We start from the raw sequence: 25,333 nt of genomic DNA on the forward strand, positions 1-25,333 counted from the left end.
TAAACAAGGACTTTTTGAACGTTTTCAGTGCGTTATACAACTGTATTTGATTAATAAACATTTATCTCATCACTATCCTATCTATTTCACATCTACATGTATTTCAACATCAGAGTGCACTGCATTATTGAGCGTTTTGGCGTTTTGGTTTAGGTAAGGCCACACCAATTTGATTTCTTGGTCTTCGGATTTTAGTCAAAAAAATATTGGGGCGAGCGAGCGATTTTAAAATACTGAAATTTGAAAATTTAGGAGCGACATAAAAAAAATAGAGGCGAGCGATTACATTTTATTTTAAAATATCATTATTTTCTTTGAAATACATGTAAAAATCATTATTACACTGTACTAAAACCACTGTGCAATGTCTCAGATTATACTTTCACACCCTATTAGTCAAAACTGGAATTATATAACAATAATGGTTTGGGCACATGTATACAATATGAACAGCTGTTACCTTCCGACAAAATAATGAAATAAATTGTTAGCAAAGAATGCACACTGTTCTATTTGTTACAATTTCTTTTCATTCAACAACAACATTCAACAGTTTATCTTCTGCACCTCTTGGTCAAATACATGACATCATAAAAAAAGTTTCACAAACCTACTTTAATATCAACTTTAATTTAGCGTAGTTAAAAACTGCAGGTACTGTTAAGCTTGCTAAACGAGACAGTGAAGCCACCAATAACAAACAATACTTTTAATTAAAGGAGGATATGCATAATATCTAGCCGTAAGAAACCTAAGTTTCCAGCAATGAGAAAGTGCGTCTAATATGCTTGATAGAAAAGAAACACTAAGGAACAAAAAATAACTCAGACTAATTGCGACAAACTATTATAAAAACGGATATTTTGGTAATTTTTTTTTATGTCTTTGATGTTTTTAAATTCTGAACTATTTATCAATTTTGATTTCTATCGATTGCCTTCTTAAATAAAGGTCTAAATGATAGGATATGACAAAAGAATGGGGATAATTTATCTGCTGAAAAGATGGTAGGTGTAATACAATGGTAAAAGCAATTGTCGTCCCAGGGAACTTGATGTGACCTCTGTAATGAGTGCGCTAACATCATCCGGCACTAGTACAGATGCGATCGTATTTAGAAAAGTTTTGAAAAGTTGTGCATTTTCATAATGGTTAACCCCTTACACGGTATTTTTGTAACAGAATTTCCGATTCTTGGAAACAAAACAATACGAAATTCTTTAAATAAGCAATTTTAAAAGCATTTATTTGAGATAATTACAGCATTTCTATTATAAGTGGGAAAAATTGCCTATAAATAGGTATTAAACAGTTTCCCAAAAAATTCATTAGCCGCTAACGTAATGTATTTTTCTGCAATGTCGCCACCTTCATATTCCGCATGAATCACCGGAGAAAGCATTTTACAGAATGTAGCAGTGTGAAAATAAAAGAAATGAAAAATTACATTAATTAAGTTACAGGGGAAAAAATGAAAATGGGGGGGGGGGGGGGGGGGGGGTCAGCAATATTATATGTATATGTACGTTTAAGTTACATACAAGCACATATATATTTTTACATAATACAAATTTACATTTTAAAATCGGGGGGAGGGGTTCCTATAAAATGATGAGTTTGTTCATAAAAGGACTTCGCCCTGAACAGATACGAATTTTGGTTTTCTGGACGGTCCCCAATCCCCCTGCCTCTGAAAAAACCCAGCATGTGTACATGTACATCAGAGACATAAATAACATGTTATTTATGTCTCTGATGTACATATATACTTCAAACTACTAATATTTTCCTCACCCCCCCCCCCCCCCCCCCCAACCAACCTCGCGGAATAATCTGCAATTTATGATCCGCACCCTAAAATCCATTATTTAACTGTATGGTCTATGGTTGATGGCCCAACAAGTGTGTCCATGATAATAGCTCACTGCACGGTCGGCCTCTGCCCACGTGACCAAGAGCAAGGACCAGACGCACTGTACTGAACAGTCCTCAAGAGCAGCAGACTTGAAATAATCATGCACGGCCTACAAGAACAGGTTCCCGCCTGGAAATTATCCTTGCAAAATTCAAAGGTACGTAAATATCAAATTAGTATACATATTTGCTAGCTCTTTTCACCCGTTTGATGATTTATTTTTCGTTTATATAGCAGTCTATTCAAACACTTCTTATTCTTTCATCATCATGTTTAAATAACAAGATGCTATTGAAATTGGTATTCACCCTGGTATGTGACAGATTTGGAAGTGATACATGTCTAAATTTTACCAGCAACATTTCTTGAGCTGATTTAAACTTCGGGGGAAGGAGGTGGGGGATCCAAAGAATAATTGTGCAGGTCCTGCATGTAAAATCACTGAATTTAGCTAGGTAGCTTGAATTACCTACATGTACATTGCTTTATTTACCTACTTGAAGTTGGTTTATTAAGACACCTTAATTTTTATGCAATTTTGCCTTTTACAGTAATTATTTTAGATCATTAGAACATTATTGATGTTCCTAAGTGCGACGTTTTGTACAAATGCTCATTTAGAAACAAATACGATTGAGTAGCTTTACAAATCTACTTCAGGTAGGTGGATAAAGCTATGTAGGTAATTCAAGCTACGTACTTTAATGTGATTATGTCGTACGTACCTGTTTTGTTTGTTGTGGTGATCAAAGGCTTAATTTTTGACAACTTCGGTTAATTTACTGAAATAAAATGTAAAAGATTTGCATTTATTTGTGTTGAGGGTGGGGGTATCTGGTTCCCCTGACACCCTCCTCTAGATCCATGCATGCTACTGTTCATGACTTTATTCATTTATTCATATTGTTTTTCTTTCATATTCCATGTAAAACGTAGAAAAAATCCACCTGTGCCGAAACTGATTGGGAAATCTGAGCAATTCAACAAAATCTCCTTTGAGGGAAGACAATATCAATTAATGCAACTCGGGTCATCAATAGTAAACGTAAGCTACATTGCTTTAGTTAGCAAAAGTCAGACATGTAGCATCGGCTGGGGAGGAATGGGGGAGGAAGTGTCTTCAAAACAGAAAATATCTTTTGATTTAATTTAAATGTTTATACCCCACTCCCCAAAATGAATTTGATGATTGGCACAGTTACATTTTATGTTTGATTTTCTTTGAACCCCCCCCCCCCCCCCCCCTCAAATTTAAAAACGATGCTACGTGGCTGATTATCATATACCAACATTTAATATATATAATAAAATTAGATGCATAGCAAACATTTGTTTTCCCTTGGACTGAAATGTCACACTTTCATTGGTTTAGACATAGCACGTGATTGCCTCATATATCTCTATATTTGTTCGGTGAGAAATAATATGAGGCAATATGGCCGTCATTGGCCGACGCTTTCTTTACTTATTTCGACATTCCATGGTATTTAATACATAAACCGCATGCTGTAAGTTCTTAAAGTATTTGGAGTAGTTGCCCTTTGAAATTCTTTAAAATTAGAGTAGTTGCCCTTAGAATATTGACGTCACAGTGTTTTGTCTGGAGCAGAACAAAATGGCTGCTTCGAAATTTGCTCAAATCCCTGCAGAGGAAAGGTAGAAAACTTTTAAAATTGATTTGCAATTTTTAACAAAACATTGTAAGTGAACATAGGTGAAGCAAAGTTTTTTAAAGAGTATAATTGAAAGGTGAGATTGAAAATTTTGAAGAGTTTAAATGAGTTAAATTGGACGAGGTGTTAAGCATCTTGTACATGGCTTTGCGTAGATCATCGCTATTTGTGAATAAATATGTCGCTTGATTATAAGTCCTCGGGAAAACAAAGCACTTAATAGCGGTTAGTTACTGACTCACTATGGAAATATATTGGGTTGATCAATCTCATAGACGGCTCGGCTTCGCATCGCCATCTATGAGATTGATCAACCCAATAAATTTCCGTAGTGAGTCAGTAACTAACCTAATAAGTATAATAATAGTATATGTACTTGTATACACAGCTGATACATGTATACTGTATGGTTTTTAAGTTCGGATAAAAACTCAAGAGGAAAAAAAAAGTCATCTAAAAAACATACACTTTATAACTTAAAAAAAAACCCAGTGTTAATTCACATTTATGTCAAAAATAAATGTATTAATTTGGTCTTCATATGTATTTGGGGGCCTCATGCAAGCCTGAAATATTTGTTTCGCCTTTGTTTGTAAAATCTGATATGCAGGGATCTTAAATTATTTAATCAAGAGTTGTTTATTACGTGCACATATTTAGAGAGAGAGATCGAGATCAGGGAGGGGGGTCAAAGGGATTGGGAAACTCGGAATACAAATTATCGATCTTTCGAAACCCTCTCCTTGAAAAATTCATACATTAACTTTTATGTATTTGTCAATAACTAATAATGTAAAATTCATTTAAACTAAATAAAATCCTACGCAAACGCAGAAATTAACACTAATTTTAAACATTTTAAGATATGATACAATGCTTCATGTGTGTGGCCTCTATTCTTCTTGTTGCCGCTGACTGTAATTAAAAAAAAAAATGCTAACTTTTTCATTTTATTTCAAACCAGGAAGTGGCTGTATGTTCTCTTATCTAAATTATATTCTTTAGGTCTTTATGCCAAAGGAGTATGTACGGTATTATGCATTTTCACCCCCAAAATTTAAGTTTTTCAAAGAGCTTTAAAAATAAAGTGGCAGATAGTTGAAATCATATTAAAAATAAGTGCGTAAAAGGTTATCACCACAGTGACGTCATAAGGTGGAAATGATGACATGAAAATCGTATTATTTTCGACTTGGAAACATCTGATCATGCAAGCGCAGGCTTGCTCAAGTACCATTTTTCAGTATGATGTGTATATATATTATAGGAAGAAAATCATATGTTATAATCATACTTGAGCAGACCTGCGCTCAATACTCCCGAATGCAATATATAAAGAAAAAATGACAATATTTTGATTTCTTTCAAAATTGCGGGAATAGGGTCAATTAGATGACGTCATATATAAACAGGGAATGAGTAATGATGACTAAAATCAAGATTAAAGTGATAGGCAACCTCTGTACAATGATTTATGGAGATTTAATTTTTATATGACACGTATTTAAAAAATGGTTAAAATGGGGGCAGAAATGTAACCATACCAAATATAGTCCTTTCACTATAACTATTATCACCGTCCCAAAAAAGATTTTCTGAATCAGATAAATGACTGTAACCTTACCCGACCCGATTCAAATTTCTTGTTTTATGCATGCATCATCTATTCACACAGACGTAGATTTGTTAACACGGTTTGTTTATGTTTACAAATTTATTTATGTGGCTTACTACCAATCTTCAGTGGTATAAAAATGTTTGTAATTTAAAATAAAATAATAGAAGATAAGTAAGCAGATTTTTATTTTGCATATCTTAAACGAAAGTTGTCAGATCCAAGGTACATGTAACTGCCTGATGATTAACTCGCCCTACTTTTTCCGCCATGACTTTGATTAGTTAACCTGCGTATTTAAATAGGTTACCCTTTTCTGGAGAGTACATATCCATCAAAACTAAAATCGCGCATTCAAGAAACGAATTGACTCATCTTAGCATTAATTCAACTTTTGACATATCTTAATTTTTATGTATACCCTAAATAAGTTATTTAATTTATTATACCCCCGCAAACGAAGTTTAGGGGGGTATTGGTTTCACCCTGTCCGTCTGTCTGTAGATGCAACTTTGTCCCCCCCTATAGAAATTTTTTAATACTGCATGGAACAGTCTGAAAATTTGTACATATGTTGAACACCATCTGAAGATGTGTACCTGCAATGTTTTTTAAGATCAGACAAGATTTAATGATTCTATGACAATTTTCATTTTCCTTATTCTATATATTGTTCACTGATGTTGAATAGTATAAAGGGAGGTAATCCTTACAGATTTTATTAATTAATTGATAGTATTAAAACACTCTAAAATATATTTATATAAATACATTCAGATGGAGGTTTTTTGTTTTTATGTCTTAAATAAGTTTATTTTTTGTAAGTATAATTCTATCAACTGAGAATGCAAAATTTTTGTTTGTCAATGATAATTCTTAGGAGCTAATAATAAGAACATCAAAGACAATATTTATTAAGTGTGGCTGAATTCATTTGTCCAAGGGGGCCATTATCTGAGCCATGGTTTAGATGGAGGATGTGTTTAGGGAAAATTGATAATCTGTAAAATGGGCGGTGGTTTTGGCGCTATTTTAAAACTGTTTCATGTAAACCAAAAGTTTCTATCATCATAAGGAAATAAATAATATCATTATTAATAAAGAAATTAACTATTTTTAGAAGTTGTTTAAATTTAGAATAGAAGAAAGTAGGGAAAATTTGAAACAACTAACTGCATCTGTCAACCCGGACTCTTATTAGAAAGATATTTAAAGTTTTATCAACAGAGGAGCATTGCTTGGCTACCGGTATTTCCATTTACTGCAAAGGGAGGGGTTATTGTCATTTTGTTGGTTTTTTAGCTCACCTGAGCTGAAAGCACAAGTGAGCTTTTCTTATCACTTTTTGTCCGGCATTCGTCCGACTGTCTGTCTGTAAACTTTTTACATTTTCGACATCTTCTCCAGAACCACTGGGCCAATTTCAACTAAACTTGGCACAAAGCATCATTTGGTAAAGGGAATTCAAGTTTGTTAAAATGAAAGACCAAGCTCTCTTTCAAAGGGAGATAATTAGACTTTATTTAAAATTTGTTGATATTTTTCAAAAATCTTCTTCTCAGAAACCATTTGGCCAGAAAAGCTGAAACTTGTGTGGATCGAAGTATCCTAAGATGATGTAGATTCAAATTTGTTCAAATCGTTGTTCCTGGGGACACAATTGGGTGGGGGGGGGGGGGGGGTGTTTAAAGTATTACATAGAATATATATAGTAAATCTTTAAATATCTTCTTCTCAGGAACCAATCAGCAAGGAAAGCTGAAACTTGTGTGGCAGCTTCCTCATGTAGTGTAGATTTAGAGTTGTGATAACCATGACCCCAAGGGGTAGGGTGGAGCCACAATTGGGGGTCATACTTTTACATAGGAATATATAGTGTAAGACTTTTAAAGATTCAAGTTTGTTTAAATCATTATCCCCTGGGTAAGGTGGGCCACAATGGGGGGGGGGTGTCAAAGTTTTACATAGAATATATAGAGTAAATCTTTTAAAATCTTCTTCTCAGAATCAATTCAGCCAGGAAAGCTGAAACTTGTGCGGGAGCATCTTCATGTAATGTACATTTAAAGTTGTGAAAATCATGACCTCCAGGGGTAGGGTGGGGCCACAATGGGGGTCTTAATTTACATAGGAATATAGAGTGTAAATCTTTTAAAATATTCTTTTCAAAAACCATTTGGCCAGAAAAGCTGAAACTTGTGTGGAAGCGACCTCAAAGGGTGTAGATTCATGTTTGTACAAATCATTGTCCCCGGGAATAAGGTTTGGCCACAATGGGAGTCAAAGTTTTACATTGGAATATATACAGTAAAATTTTAAAAATCTTTTTCTCAGAATCTATAATCAGCCAGGAAAACAGGTGATATGACTATAAAATAATCCTGTTAAAAAAGGGACTTGATTATAAACATAAGAATATCCAGGGTAAAAAAAATGGACTCTTACTTATACAGGATCTGCATGTATTATATACTACATTGCCAAGATAGTTTGAATCATGACAGTGTTAAACATCTTCCCAAGTCAAGGGTTTCTGATCCGCTGTGCTCTACATAAACCCTTGACCGAAAAGACAACACATATGCGGGTTAACGATTACGCCATCTAGCGAGAGTACTCATTTTTAAACCTTTGTGACCTTTGTTCTGACCAATCAGAGAATGCTTTATAAACAGACACAGTCTAGCAATATGGCTGTTCCCATGAACAAAATCAAATTCGTAGAAAATATGGACTAAAAACAGATATCAGTAAGTCCAATACTTACTATTCCGTCTCAAATTTATTTGACAACGGTTCAACATTGATCAATTCACAATTAACATTATTATTGAAACAACGTTTCTTATGGGATCATGCAAACTTGTATGACACCAACCAGCGTGCGAGGTTTCTAACCCCGTCAAACTCTGATTATTCGGTCAAGGGTTTATGTAGAGCACAGCGGATCAGAAACCCTTGACTTGGGAAGATGTGTGTTAAGCTGATTTTATCATACCTATTGTTGCTCAGGTGAGCGATGTGGCCCATGGGCCTCTTGTCTTTAAAACAAATAAATGAAAAGATTTCAGATACATAAATTTGTAAATGTATTACTGTTATACATATGCATTTACAGTGAAATTATGACAATTTTGATTTTAATTTTTCTTTGTTAGGTAATTTTTTTTTTTTACAATTCTAGAATTTTTTTTTTTGGTATGTGTTTCAAACCTTTATTAGTCAATTTAATTATTTGTCCCATTTCAAATAAGCCTTGCGGGGGTTTAAGTCCCATTAGGACATAAATAGTTTCTCAAGTATTACTTATTTAATAGGTGAAATTCATTTATTGCTTTCGGACATCAACTCACATCTGATAAAATACTAAGGTGTAAGCAATTACTCTGGTGCAGACATCTTGTGGATATTGGCAAAATGTCTATATGTGAATTGTTTTCATATAGTATCCAACACGACGATTAGATGTAGTGGGTTATCAATACATACATGTACACGGATCCATTTTGGCAAACAAATCCCTCTGACCCCCCCCCCCCCCCCCACTCCCAACAAGCTCGAACACCCTCCTCCCCCAGGGAAATACCTTGTCATACAAGTTTTTCCACACATCGGTTATACTCCTAGCGAGAAAACAATTAAGAATTCATCATATATTTTATTATCATGACGTTTTTTGTAGATGTAATGTTTATCCCTTGAGAATAAACCAAGTTTAAAATAAAATAGGGGCTATCATTAGACAGTTATACCGACACTAAGTGTTTGCCCCTAAATAACACTCTTCGTCAAGAAGATGGTCATATGGGGTACTTTTTATCCCCTCGCGCAAGTTGTTGTCCGTCACACTTTTTTGTAAGCGCTCTCATGCCTACAAATTTTGACGGATTTTCATTAAATTTATACCAAATGTTTATACCACTATTACCTTGGTCAAGTTCGAAAATCAGCATTGGTTGATACTTTTTGTTGGAGTTATGGGACTTTGTGACCTTGTAAGCGCTCTCTTGCCTACAAATTTTGACAGATTTTCATTAAATTTATACCAAATGTTTATACCACAATACTTTGGTCAAGTTCGAAAATCAGCATTGGTTGATACTTTTTGTTGGAGTTATGGGACTTTGACCACAAAAATGACTTTGTTTTATCCAAAAATTGACCTTGTAAGCGCTCTCATGCCTACAAACTTTGACGGATTTTCATAAAATTTATACCAAATGTTTATACCACTATTACCTTGGTCAAGTTCGAAAATCAGCATTGGTCGATACTTTTTGTTGGAGTTATGGGACTTTGTGACCTTGTAAGCTCTCTCATGCCTACAAATTTTGATGGATTTTCATTAAATTTATACCAAATGCATACTTGCCAACTGACCCGATTTCGTCGGGTCACACCCGATTTTTCGACCCTTCACCCGATTATTTTTTATGACCCGGCGGGTCATGCTTTTCACACGATTTTTGTCGAACAACCCGAAAATCTCCTTATTTCTGGATTTGGTTCGTAAATTACGTTGCGCGTGTGACTTCCAGTTATGAACCCAAGCTGAGCTTGGATTTACGTAACGCGTAAACAATGCCGATGGCTAGAACAGACACATTAAGTGTAATTATTATCGTGAGTTGTTTTGACTAACCGAAAGTTTAAATCATTAAATGTGATGGCTTTCAATAAGAAAAGGTCTTCATCAGGGCCAGCGGAATCAAAACCAACAAAAAGAAAACGATATTTTTGTACCTAAACATATCTTGGAAAATGAATCCCCATAGGTAAAACAAAGTAATCGTGTACAAAACGAGGCTTTTGTGTTCTATGTAACGCACATTTGAATATTGGATTGTGTGCCCAAAATGATCTGACATTCAAAAACGCTAAATCATGTATAGAATGCTTTTTAATACACAAAAGTTTTCCAAGTCACTTACAACTTTCATGCCATCATTTACAGAGTTCAAAGGCAAGGTTTATGTAGCAGAAACTCTTTTTGCATTTTTTTTTAACTGAACACAACCTACCATTTCCTGGGTCAGATCACTTTACAAAATTCAAAATCAGCAACTGTTAGTTAAAATGCTTCTTTGCAATAAAGTATTACACATAAGTTATTAAACATATTTCTATTGTATATACCTATGAAGTGCATGGTAAATATGTCGTGAATGTCGTTACGCGCTATGACCAGATTTTTTACTTTCCAAATCTGGTCATGACCAGATTTTCACATGTTGGAGGTTGGCAAGTATGCAAATGTTTATACCATATATATATATATATATATATATATAAATTTATTGCTTATCTGTATGGTGCAGATAAAAATACAAAGATAATCTGATAGATATTCTAATCCTATTGTAAGGTGTCCAAGTAGCGTAGTGGACAATGCACTCGCTTGTCACTGCTGCGACCCGAGTTCGATCCTCGTGATCGACAGTGGCTGTATGTGATAGGGTATGGCGGTCGCCCGCTTGGACACGTGGGTTCTCTCCGGGTACTCCGACTTCTTCCCACACCAATAACCCCCTCGCGCTAACATCCGTGCCAACGAGAGATATTAATATAAGTTGTAAACCTTGCTTATCAATCGTTGTGAAATAAATAAAGTTCAGTTTCAGTAATCCTATTGTAGGCATTTTACACACTTCTCCCATCTTCTTTGTTAAGTCCTGTGTACTGACTTACAATAAACACTTACATAAATGAAGTGTCTGATTTTGGTGTTCATGAGGTTATGGCGGTTCATGTATTCGCTGACGCGGGTTAAGTACAATGTAGCCTATACAGTAAAACTCGGTTATAGCGAAGTCCTAAGGGACCAATGGATTTACTTTGTTATATCCCTAATTCCTTATATTCCTATAACGATTTTGTAATAATAACTAAAGTGAATTAACTATATACACGTTTTCTCTCACCAGACTATAAGTTTTGTTAATAAATTAGGCTTAGAATAAAAATACATTACTTTGATACCTTTACGAATCAGAGTGTGAGTCAAAAATTTATATGAAAATAAATTCATTGAAACTATTATATGTTAAATGGTAGTGCAATCTTGTTTAAACTTTTTGAAATTCGTTATAAAAGTGTTAAATTTCGTTATTATTAACCTCTACGGAACTCAAAGTCAGTTTACTATATCGGTAAATTTATTAAATCCGAATTCATTATAACCGTAAAATTTTGCAAAGATTTGTCAAGAATATTACCGGGGACTCAAAGAAACTTTGCTTTATCCAAGAATTCACTATATCCATGTTTGTAATAAACAAGTTTTACTGTATTCATTTTTGCAATGATTGGCATCTTCATAGGCCATATAAAATATGATATAAATCTTTTTACTGTTTATACTTAAGATTTTGTGAAAATTAATTTAATGTTCTTAATTTTCATTTTAACATCGAAGAAAGATGTTGAAAGAAGGAAGTTAACCACTTCATCATCGTCGTCACATCTTCATCAACCCATCATCATCATCATCGCAGCACCAGCAGGTCTTGCAACAGATACCGTTAAGTGTTTTGTAAGTGTGCATGTTTTAGAAACATGTATTCATTATACTATATTTTGTTTCTGGCTCCTTTATAATTAATTGATAAATAAAAATGCATGTCGATGAAGAACAACTGAAATCAAAATACACAAATAGTCCTAGATTTTTTGTTTGACACATTTTTCGGCTCAGGTGAGATTTTCTTATCAAAATTTGTCCGTTGTCTGTCGGCGTTGTCGTTGTTGTAAACTTTTTACATTTTCATCTTCTGAAGAACCACTGAGCAGAATTCAACCAAACTTGGCAAAAAGCAACACTTGGTGAAGGGGATTTATTTTTGTTCAAATGAAGGGCCACACCCGCTTTTAAGGGGAGTTAAGATATATTGAAAATTTGTTGGTATTGTTCAAAAATCTTCTTCTCAAAAAATGTTAGGCCAGAAAAGCTGTAACTTGTATTGAAGCATCCTCAGATAGTGTAGATTAAAGTTTGTTCAAATCATGGTCCCTGGGGTTAAGGTGGGGCCACAATAGGGGGATGGATTTTTACATAAGAATGTATAGAGAAAATCTTTAAAAATCTTCTTCTGGAAGGTTATTCACTGTCGTGTATCCGCGCCGGTAGTGACGTGTTTGGATAAAGTGAAAATGGTGGTTCCGTTTGCTTCTTGAAAAGTTTTCGTGTTATTTAAGGCATACATTGTCTACTTTTACATGAAAAAGATCGTCAGATCTATTTAAAAGTGTATAAAATCTTAAAAGTTCTACGAAGTTTATGTTAAAATTATGTAAATAAGCAGTTCATGTCGATTAATTTTGAACAACGGAACAGGTTTGGATGACCTTGTTTTTCAAAATAGGAACGGTTTGGATACGCATCTGATACGGTTTGGATGTAATTAATATGTGAGTGTAAACAGTTTCTTTAATTTCCCCTCGCGAGGGGGATATAGCATCGCTACCGTGCGATATACATGCCCTCATTGAAAAGCATGCTTTCAATATTATGGATATCATCATGTGATAGACATATACTATAAAGTCACATTGTTTAAAAAAATAAACATACACGTTAAAGACTTGTCCATTTAAGCCAACAGAACTTAATATACCGTAATTTGAATTTAATAAATTTTACACACGCTCCAAGTAACTTGCAATTGGCTTATAAAGATGGCATACAGAGTGCTTTACAAATATGTTAAGTCTGTTGTATAATCATTCCATCGATATTATTTTCGAAAGATTCAGCCTTACCAAAATCTTTACCGACACAAAAACACATGTGTTTACGACAGTTTCAATTGTTATGCTTCTATAAAGTTATCGGCTTTAAACGTGAAAAAATAAAAGAGATCAGTCAAATACAGAATTATACCAACTTTAAAAATGTTAAAGTCTGAAAAATCAACTAATGATACAAATATTTTTTTTTCTTGATCTCTTTTAAAATTGAAACGATATAATATATAGATACACTGCACAGAACAAACCGTGATAACGTGGATTTTTAATTATTGGTATCCTGATATGGGTTTCATGAAAATGAAAATATAATCACTTTTGATACAGAGTAATTAACTTATCAAATATCATACTTGTCTCATTTTCAAATTAAAAATTGAAACGTTCCAAAACAACTTTTTAGTTTTGCAACAGCCTAACAACTGCGCTTTGGCATATTTTTAACTATGAATTTTTTATCATTATACTTTCATGTTAAATACTAACGCGGGTTTTGTACATTTTCTGCAGTAACGATACCTTCATTTCCCGCAAGAGTCACCGAAACTTCTTGATATACATTGATACATATTAATCGTTTTGATTTTCTGGTGAGAATTATGATTGAATAAATGTACATATAAAATGGCTATGTTTACTTAGGTCTCGACATCACTTGAATTTTTTGGACCAACTATTTCTAACATCAGAGTAAATATATGACTTGGCAGACATCTATGGTACTTTGTATTATATCACTGGGAGTGAAATAATTGTAGAAATTTCTTTGTCTAGCGATGTACAGGCTTGGTGTTGAATGAAAACGACGCTCACTTTCATGATATTATTACCAAGCACGTTCTCCGTTAAACGTACTTCACGATTATAAATATCATTTCAGAATAACTAAAAAACACATCATATAGTCGCTTGCCATAAAAGTAGTAGATAGTTGTCTGTTAAGGTGTTAATATGATGTATTGCTTTTCAGGTTAAAGGTGAAAATCTTTTTTTTCTTACATTTTATTGTGTTCCTCATGTTTCAACTCATATTTTCTTTATAATTTAAAATTAAAGAAAGTAGTCTTTTGAAATGTTAGTAAAAAAAAACTTGATATAACTATATTTACATTTTTCTGTGTTTTTTTTCATGTGATAACACTAAGATATTCAGTCCAGTAAATTCAAATGACATTTGCTTATTCAAATATTTGAAAGTACAATTGCTTTGAATTAAATTAATATAAGTAATAAGAAATCATTCTTTCGATATTGTGAGGTGTAATTTCGTTTCGAGCTTTATTGGGTTTGACCACGCCCCGACCAAAATAATCAACTCATGATATTCGATCAAAGAATGATTCCTTATTTGTTAAATAATCAATTTCTGATCAATTATATACTTATACATTTGTATACCATTTAATCAGAGGGAAAAACTTGCTTGTCTAAAGAAACATAGGCGTCGGAACCGGGGGGGCTAGGGGGGGCTTAGCCCCCCCACTTTTTTTGCAAAGTTATACCTAACCATTAGAAACATAGCATGATAGAGGGTTCAGCCCCCCCACTTTTTCTCGCAGGAAAGACTATTGTTCCTAAATTTACCTTGAAAGATTGAGAGGTTAGATTCAGAAGCATACTAGCCCCCCCCCCCTCCCCCACGGATTAGGAATTTCATGATTTTGAGAAAAAAAATTTTGGTAAGTAAATATTTTTTTTGGAAGTATAGGTATACTCCCCCCCCCCCCACCCCCCCCCCCCCCCCCCCCCCACGGATTAGGATTTCCATGATTTTGGGAATTACTTTTTTCTCAATATTTCTGAGGATTAGTCTAGCCCCCCCACTTTCAATTTGCTTCCGACGCCTATGAGAAATGAACTTAGTCATCCAGTTTTAGATCCCTTCGAACATGTGGAAGTATTTTGGTTTCATCACATTCATAAAAATGTCGAACAGGAAGGAATTCATCGTCTGTACATTATGTTCTTTTTACCTAACTTAAAATACATCTTTTGCATGCTGTGTAATTGAATGACCCAATATTTTTTAAAAAGATGTATCTTCGGTTGCACACCGATAAAATGCAAACTGCTCTCTTTATGTCTAAAATATCAAAAATGCTATAACTTTAAATTATTCAAACCGTACCATTTGCACAATTTATATATTTTAGCATCCAAACCGGAATAATTTATTTATCCAAACCGTACTACTTCTTTAGCAGGTGCATGAAGTTATTGCTATTTTTATACATATTAATGTATTAAAAAAATCAGTTTGATTTTATTTGGTTAATTTAATGTTTTAAATAAATTTTGGCTGCTTCAGATTTTTAGTATGTGTTATATTATCTACGTAATCTAGAAATAGTTCTTGGTTTTAGCGTTAAAATGACACGTTAACGATTGATTTTTCTACAAATAAGTCGTTTTTATTAACGATGAACAAAAATAACGCACACTCTTTTCAACTGCAAAACCTTCAGAAAAATATAAACGACTATTACGATATTTTAATTAATATTTACCTCATTGTCGATAGAAAAAAGGACACAACACTCATTGTTTTTGCAATGGATACGCCATTTTCACGTTATCCAAACATGTCACTACCGTCGCGGATACACGACAGTGGTTATTTGGACAGAAAAGCTTAAACTTGTGTGGAGGCATCCTCAGATAGTGTAGATTTAAGTTTGTTCAAATCATAGTCCCCTGGGGTAGGATGAAACCACAAAGGGGGGGGGGGGTCAAATTTTTACATAGGAATATTTAAAGAAAAGCTTTAAAAATCTTTATTAAGAATTGTAAGTTGTTGAAAGATGAATACCATTCTGATTTTACCTTGAGTCTTATTGAATAACAGCAATTTTCGAGTTATGGCCCTTGGGCGTAGAAAAATTCTAGTTTTTTGCAGTTTCCGCTCATGTTCTTCGCAGAGGATGAACATATTGAAATGAAATTTGGTATACAGGTTTATCATGATAATATCTAGGTCAAGTTTGATTTTGGGTATGATAGAGCTATTTTCGACAGAGTTATGGCCCTTGGACTTAGGAAAATTCCAGTTATTAAAAGTTTACGTTCATTTTCTTTGTGGATGTAATTTCCAAGGGAGGGGGGCATAAGTGTTTCACAAACATCTCTTGTTTTTAATTGTTTAAAATATCAGTCTGCTTCCAGATTGTGTTTCTGTTTTAGAATTCTTATATGAAAGTGAAGTGTTATGAAGTTTGAAAATGAAAGACAAAATAATCATGAATGATATTTCTACACCAAAATATGAAACTAAAATATTTAAAAATTCTTTTAAAGCAAACTGCTGGATGAAATCCCACAAAAATCTGAAAATTATAGAAACAATATTTGCTGGTTAATGAGATGAAAAAAAGAAATTGATTGAAATTGAAAATATTAAAAGAAATACTGAATTATTGCAAAAATCTTGGTTTGAAAGATCTTGTTAAAGAGTTGTCTATGTTAAAATGTTGGTATTAGGTAGGCAGTGCTTATAATAATGTTTGATTCTGAAAAATTATATATTTGATGAATGCATTATATATATTAAACACCTTAAAAGAAAATGTTAGTAGTTACATTGCCTTTTACTTTTTTATATACCGAAGCAGTTATAAAGAACAGCCATGTGCATATTAATACATACATTAGATGTTTATAGTGATACACATGTAGATGTGGTAAGAAAAACATGCTCTTTTTCAAGATTCTGTTGTTCCCTCTTGGCTTGCAAATCTGGGCTTCCACTGCTATTGCTATTTATAGATATATCTACTTTAGTTAAAATACATTAGTTTAATGTCAAACTTTCAGTACAAGTCTTATACTACAAATGTTTTACATTTGGGAATTTAGGATCAATACAAGAGATGGTACTACATATGGTACTTTAGTTTTGTATTAATCATGCATATATGGTTTAAGTGAATTAAAATATAATATCTGCTTACCTTTATCGATAATCTGTCACATATTTATGATCATCTGTTCAGATGACATGATAAAAATGTATTGCTAATAGCAGGGAAACAGAATATTGTTTAGATCCTACGTTTTCTTTACAAAACAGCTAATAATCGATGTTAGTTGAAAGCTTAAATCACAAAGAAAATTGACATATTTTCTAAGCGTTTTGTTGATTTCATTCTTATCTCATCCCCCTCGTTAGAAGAGTTTAATTAAACGATGTATAGCTATTTTGTACCACAACATAATGCTATCAATCTGGAACAAAAAGTCTACATGTAGATATTTGGTTATTAATGTTTATTACAATTGTAGGTACCAAAGATAACCAAACATAATAATCTCTGTTGGAGCATCAAGAATAACCAAAGGATTCATCATTCAGGAACCCCGAAACGCAACTGTTTGTTTTGGAATTCTTCGAGACAATGAGTCATCTTTATTGCATGCGTTTAAATTCTGGAAAAAAATAGACCTATCTTTGAGGAGATATTTGTCATTTTCGTGGTCAAATTTATGCACAAAGGCTGGTGTGCTTATATGTAAAAGATTGGCAATGGATGTTTGAAAATAATCCATGGTTGGCACAAAAGACTTTATTCTATCTAATGATCAATGTTTGTATGTTTGGACTTACTAGTATATGTTTATACGTTTGAGTTTATATTATTAAAGTTCCTTGGTTTGTTGTTATCTTTGAGTAAGGAAGTGGTGGTGGGGGGGGGGGGGGGTGTAAGTATTGGTGAAAGTGGAAAGATAGTGTAATTCTCTCTCTCTCTCTCTCTCTCTCTCTCTCTCATGCTTTCATCCAACTCTCACCCCCACCCCACAGAGAGTGGGGTGCAAGTGGAGTGAGAGAGTGGGGCACAAGGGGGAGTGAGAGAGTGGGGCGCAAGGGAGTGAGAGGGTGGGGTGCAAGGGGAGTGAGAGAGTGGGGCACAAGGGGGAGTGAGAGAGTGGGGCGCAAGGAGGAGAGTTGGGTGTGGGGGGGAGAGTGGGGCGCAAGTGGAGGGGGGTTGGGTTGTGAGAGTGGAGAGAGAGTGGGGCGCAAGTGGAGGGGGTTGGGGTGTGAGAGTGGGGTGCAAGTGGAGTGAGAGAGTGGGGCACAAGGGGGAGTGAGAGAGTGGGGCGCAAGTGGAGTGAGAGAGTGGGGCGCAAGTGGAGTGAGAGAGTGGGGCACAAGGGGGAGTGAGAGAGTGGGGCGCAAGGGAGTGAGAGGGTGGGGTTGGGGTGTGAGAGTGGGGTGCAAGTGGAGTGAGAGAGTGGGGCGCAAGGGAGTGAGAGGGTGGGGTGCAAGGGGAGGGAGAGAGTGGGGTGCAAGGGGGTGAGAGAGTGGGGTGCAAGGGGTGAGAGAGTGGGGCGCAAGGGGGAGAGTGGGGGGAGGTTGGGGTGTGTGAGAGTGGAGTGGGGTTCAAGGGAGAGAGTGGGTGTGAAAGGGAGAGAGAGAGGGATGGGAAAGTGGGGGGGGGGGGGAGGTTGGGGGGTGTGTGAGTGGGATGTGAGTGAAACAGTGTTGCGCAAGGGAGAGAGTGGGTGTGAGAGAGTTGGGATGGGGAGAGAGTGGAGTGGGGTGCAAGGGGAAGAGTGGAGTGTGAGGGGGAGAGTGGGTGCAAGGGGGCTTGAGGGGGAAAGTAAGGAGCGAGGGGGAGGTTGCAGTTTAGGGGGAGAGAGTGGTGTGGGGTGCAAGTCAGAGAGAGGGAGAGAGTGTGGTGCGAGGGGGAGAGAGTGAGGTGTGGAAGGGAGGCTGCTGTATGAGACGGAGAGTGGGTGTAAGTCGGGGAGAGTGGGATGCGAGGGGTAGTGTGATGGGGAGAGTTGAGAGTAAGAGTGGGGTACAGTGGAGTGTGAGGGGGAGAGTGGATTGGTTGTGAGAAGGAGAGTGCAGTAAGAGAGTGGGTGAATAGGGGACAGGCATGATAGGAGGGGAGTGAGATTTGGGTAAGAGAGTTAGGTGAGAAGAATGAGAATAGGGAGAGGGTAACTTGAGAATAGGGTGAGAGAGTTTGGTTGGATTTTGTTGGGCGGTAAGTGAGGTGAGATATATAAGTAAGAGAGATGAGAGAATGTAGGGTGAGACGAGGGATGAGAGAGAGATTAAGGTGAGAGGGGGAGTAGGATGAGAGTGGAGTGAGAGTTTGAAAAATTGTGGCGAGAGTAAATTATTTGGCATCTAGTATACTTTGACTGTACACTACTGTACATTTCCTTACCGATTTTTACTGTACAGGGCACTGACCAGCACTGCACCCCACTGTACAGAAAAAAAGTCTTTCTCAATATTTTCAGTACGTATTATTTTCCTCAATAGTCAGATCTATGCAGAATTTATACAGGAAAAATCAACAGGTCATTAAATCACAATTTATTGTTTTATTTATCAATTTTGTATTGATATTTGCAGTTACGATAATAATGACATGTTCTTTAATAGCATTGCCCCGAGAAGATGAACAACCTGAATTTTACATTTTGAATCCGGTTTTAAAACTTTCAGCAATACCGTTATTTCATATAAACTGACGGTTATTGTAATATAAGCATATTGGGGAAAATACACCTCCCTAACCGAGGAGGATACAAAATTAATATTATCATATAGGTTATTGAATTATTTGTTAGGCAAACCCTTGGTTAAATATGACCAGGCTGTTAATTCCCCCTTTCTCGTTAATTGTGCTTCAGACACTACAAACAAGCCAATTACCACAGAGTCAACAGAATATATACATGCTTGTTCTTTGTGTACACCTATCCTGGCCTATTTACCATCATTGTATTTTAAACGACCAAATCCTTTCTAATTTTTTGAATCATTTTCATGTAAAAAAAAAAATGAGCTTTTATTAATAACCTATGTAAAATCTATATTATAAATAAGAGTCAACTCTCCAGGTTGATTATATTGTATATTTTCTCTATGTTCTTTAATACAATTTGAGAATAAATAAAATGACAAAAAAATGAATGAATGGTTTAAATTTAATGATAGCATCCTCTGCAGGAGTCATCGATATAATTATGAAGTGTGAACGAAAAAACCATCAGTGACATATTAAACGGCATAATTTTAGCAAGAAATAAAAGGTTTTTTAAATATCTTGAATTTCTACTCTTCTTTTAGAAATTTTAAGATCTATAAGATGCATGTGCTATAAACTGATGAGAAAGGGAGAGATTTCATTCAGATTGTAATGACCTTGCTTGCTATAACACTATATTTTGATATCAGTAAACAAAGTAAAATCATTTAACGGCAAAATTTTTATCATTTATTGTATTACATTGTTTGGTAAAAAAATTCTGCCGAAAAGGTACCGTACTATAGACCACCTCCCTGCATCAGGTACCGTTCTATAGATCACCGCCCTGCAACAGGTACCGTACTATAGATCACCGCCCTGCAACAGGCACCGTACTTCCCTGCATCAGGTACCGTACTAAAGATCACCGCCCTGCAACAGGTACGTCTACAGATCACTATTCTGCAACAGGTACCGTACAATAGACCAGCGCCATGCAACAGGAACTTTAGAACACCGCCATGAAACGGGTACCAAAATATTGATCACCGCCCTGCAACAGGAACCGTACTATAGACCACCGCCATGCAACAGGTAGAGGTACTTTAGAACACCGCCCTGCAACAGGTACCGTACTATAGACCACCACCCTGCAACAGGTACCGTACTATAGATCACCGCCATGCAACAGGTACCGTACAATAGATCACCGCCCTGCAACAGGTACCGTACTATAGATCACCGCCATGCAACAGGTAGAGGTTCTTTAGAAAACCGCCATGCAACAGGTACCGTACTTAAGACCACCGCCATGCAACAGGTACCATACTATAGACCACCGCCATGCAACAGGTAGAGGTACTTTAGAACACCACCATGCAACAGGTACTGTACTATAGACCACCACCCTGCAACAGGTACCGTACTATAGACAACCGCCATGCAACAGGTACAGGTACTTTAGAACACCGCCATGCAACAGGTACCATACTATAGACCACCGCCATGCAACAGGTAGAGGTACTTTAGAACACCACCATGCAACAGGTACTGTACTATAGACCACCACCCTGCAACAGGTACCATACTATAGACCACCGCCATGCAACAGGTAGAGGTACTTTAGAACACCACCATGCAACAGGTACTGTACTATAGACCACCACCATGCAACAGGTACCGTACTATAGATCACCGCCATGCAACAGGTACCATACTATAGACCACCGCCATGCAACAGGTAGAGGTACTTTAGAACACCACCATGCAACAGGTACTGTACTATAGACCACCACCCTGCAACAGGTACCATACTATAGACCACCGCCATGCAACAGGTAGAGGTACTTTAGAACACCACCATGCAACAGGTACTGTACTATAGACCACCACCCTGTAACAGGTACCATACTATAGACCACCGCCATGCAACAGGTAGAGGTACTTTAGAACACCACCATGCAACAGGTACTGTACTATAGACCACCACCATGCAACAGGTACCGTACTATAGACAACCGCCATGCAACAGGTACAGGTACTTTAGAACACCGCCATGAAACAGGTACCTGAAACTAGAGTACCTGATGCAGGTATAGATTACCGCCTTGCAACAGGTATCTACAATAGATCACCGCCCTGCATCAGGTACCGTTCTATAGATCACCGCCCTGCAACAGGTACCGTACTATAGATCACCGCCCTGCAACAGGCACCGTACTTCCCTGCATCAGGTACCGTACTAAAGATCACCGCCCTGCAACAGGTACGTCTACAGATCACTATTCTGCAACAGGTACCGTACAATAGACCAGCGCCATGCAACAGGAACTTTAGAACACCGCCATGAAACGGGTACCAAAATATTGATCACCGCCCTGCAACAGGAACCGTACTATAGACCACCGCCATGCAACAGGTAGAGGTACTTTAGAACACCGCCCTGCAACAGGTACCGTACTTTAGATCACCGCCATGCAACAGGTACCGTACAATAGATCACCGCCCTGCAACAGGTACCGTACTATAGATCACCGCCATGCAACAGGTAGAGGTTCTTTAGAAAACCGCCATGCAACAGGTACCGTACTTAAGACCACCGCCATGCAACAGGTACCATACTATAGACCACCGCCATGCAACAGGTAGAGGTACTTTAGAACACCACCATGCAACAGGTACTGTACTATAGACCACCACCCTGCAACAGGTACCGTACTATAGACAACCGCCATGCAACAGGTACAGGTACTTTAGAACACCACCATGCAACAGGTACTGTACTATAGACCACCACCCTGCAACAGGTACCGTACTATAGACCACCGCCATGCAACAGGTAGAGGTACTTTAGAACACCACCATGCAACAGGTACTGTACTATAGACCACCACCATGCAACAGGTACCGTACTATAGATCACCGCCATGCAACAGGTACCATACTATAGACCACCGCCATGCAACAGGTAGAGGTACTTTAGAACACCACCATGCAACAGGTACTGTACTATAGACCACCACCCTGCAACAGGTACCATACTATAGACCACCGCCATGCAACAGGTAGAGGTACTTTAGAACACCACCATGCAACAGGTACTGTACTATAGACCACCACCCTGTAACAGGTACCATACTATAGACCACCGCCATGCAACAGGTAGAGGTACTTTAGAACACCACCATGCAACAGGTACTGTACTATAGACCACCACCATGCAACAGGTACCGTACTATAGACAACCGCCATGCAACAGGTACAGGTACTTTAGAACACCGCCATGAAACAGGTACCTGAAACTAGAGTACCTGATGCAGGTATAGATTACCGCCTTGCAACAGGTATCTACAATAGATCACCGCCCTGCATCAAATACCGTACTAGAGACCACCGCCCTGCATCAGGTACCATACTACAGACCACCGCGTGAAACAGGTACCGTACTATATAAAACCGCCCTGCAACAGGTAGCATACTATATAAAACCGCCCTGAAACATATACTGTACTACAGGCCACCGCCCTGCATCAAATACCGTACTAGAGACCACCCCCCTGCATCAAATACCGTACCATAGACCATAGCCCTGCATCAAATAGTGTACTAGAGACCACCCCCCTGCATCAAATACCGTACCATAGACCATAGCCCTGCATCAAATATTGTACTAGAGACCACCGCGTGAAACAGGTACCGTACTATATAAAACTGCCCAGAAACAGATACTAGTACTGTTCTAATTGACCACCTCCCAGCATCAGCTACCGTACTATAGACCACCACCCTGCATCAGGTACCGTACTAGAGACCACCGCCCTGCATCAGGTACCGTACTATTGACCACCGCCCTATAACAGGTACATTACATGTACTATATAAAACCGCCCTACATCATGCACCGTCCTGCATCAGGTACAGTACTATAGATCACCAACCTTCATCAAGTACCTTACTAGACACCACCGCCCTGCATCAGGTATCGTACTAAAGACCACTGCCCTGCATCATGTACCATACTATAGATCACCGCCCTGCATCAGGTACAGTACTATAGACCACCGCCCTGCATCAGGTACCGTACTATAGATCTCCTCCCTGCATCAGGTACCGTACTAGAGACCACCGCTGTGCATCAGGTGCCGTACTGAAGACCATCGCCCTACAACAGGTAACGTACTATATATCACTGTCCTGCATCAAGTATCGTACTAAAGACCACCACCCTGCATCAGGTACCGAACTATAGATCACCGCCCTGCATCAGGTACAGTACTATAGACCACCGCCCTGCATCAGGTACCGTACTATAGATCTCCTCCCTGCATCAGGTACAGTACTATAGACAGGTACCATACTATAGACCACCTCCCTCATCAGGTACCGTACTATAGATCACCGCCCTGCATCAAATACCGTACTTTAGACCACCGCCATGAAACAGATACTGTACTATAGACCACCGCCCTGCATCAGGTTTCGTAATAGAGACCACTCCCCTGCATCAGGTATTGTACTAAAGAATACCGCCATGCAACAGGTACCATAATACAGATCACCGCCCTGCATCAGGTACCGTATTTTAGATCACCACCCTGCATCAGATACCGTAATATAGACCACCACCCTGCATCAGGTACCATAATATAGATCACCACCCTGCATCAGGTACCGTAATATAGACCACCGCTCAGCACCAGGTATCGTACCATAGATCACCGCTATGCAACGGGACCTGTACTTTAGACCACCGCCCCTGGTACTAAATATTTCAAAAAGGAGTTGTGGGGGGGGGGGTCGAATCCTACTTTTCAAAAAGGAGTTGGTTTGGTCGAATCCTACTTTCTGTGGTTTTTCTGTACGATTTTTAAATTTTTTTTAATAATAATACTTCTATTTTTTATAGAGCAGCTTCTAATTCTGTCTGTGGAAAATTTTGCCTTTTAAAAACCGCTTTTCCTTTATAGTGTCAAAAATGATGTGAATATGTGATAATTTATAATAATTCTGTAAAAGATTCATTTCGTTTTTTCGAAATATCAAAACCGTTAAAAATAATTAAAATTTATTATGAAAGCAATCTTACTTGGAAATACTCAGTAGTCCATATTCCATAACATATGAATGTCCCACATCACCAGATGTAAAGACACGATGTATGCGACAGTAGCATTACTTTATCACGGTTTATTTGAAAAAGACAGTATACATGAATAAGTATAGGCAATCAAAAGGGACATAGCATCTATAATTAAATCACTTGATTATGAATATTCTTGATTTTGTTCGCAATATTTTGGATTTTTTTCCTTTGGTTAACAGAAATTACTAAGTGTTCCGAATAGGTGTGTATCAGTTCGTCGAACTGACGCACCTTTTTACAGGAATCAATCTGTTTACGACGATTTTCAGGGAATCAGCGAAATATATGGAACTACTCTACAAAGTGAAAAATAAGCAGATGTATAAACATTTTAAATAAATCAACTCGATTAGCCTTTGATTGATCGACTACAGTATTCTCTCTGAGCAAATTTGACATCCCCAATATAAACATTCAATTAATCATAATGTTTTGAATGAGAACCATAATTCATTATGTTGTGGATCATATAAAAGAAAATAATTCTTTGTCCAAATTTCCTGTCAGCTTTATACTATGAAGTGTATATTATGTTATGTATGGTAATATATTTAATGAATCAAATTTAATTCTATTTTTGATAACATCTTGTATTTATATTGTCATATTCAAAATAAAAAAGTAAAATTACTTTAATACTACCAATGGTCTAACTTCCAGTGATGCACAGATACAATGAAATGATCTTAATGATTAATTCAAAACAATTTTTTTTTCATAAGTGATCTTTATTTCATTGAAAAAAAAACCCTAAATTTT

The 25,333-nt window shown here is 36.9% G+C and overlaps 1 long non-coding RNA gene across 1 annotated transcript; it reads left to right on the forward strand.

Annotated features, from left to right (window-relative positions):
• The first annotated feature begins 1,885 nt into the window (after positions 1 to 1,885).
• On the forward strand, positions 1,886 to 17,551 carry LOC105333597 (uncharacterized). The gene is made up of 4 exons (XR_900979.4): positions 1,886 to 2,072; positions 2,852 to 2,960; positions 11,619 to 11,735; positions 17,228 to 17,551. It is a non-coding gene; the product is annotated as an uncharacterized lncRNA (long non-coding RNA).
• Positions 17,552 to 25,333: the final 7,782 nt, after the last annotated feature.

The sequence above is a fragment of the Magallana gigas genome, chromosome 10 (genome assembly GCF_963853765.1).
Source record: "Magallana gigas chromosome 10, xbMagGiga1.1, whole genome shotgun sequence".
Classification (NCBI taxonomy): Eukaryota; Metazoa; Mollusca; class Bivalvia; order Ostreida; family Ostreidae; genus Magallana; species Magallana gigas.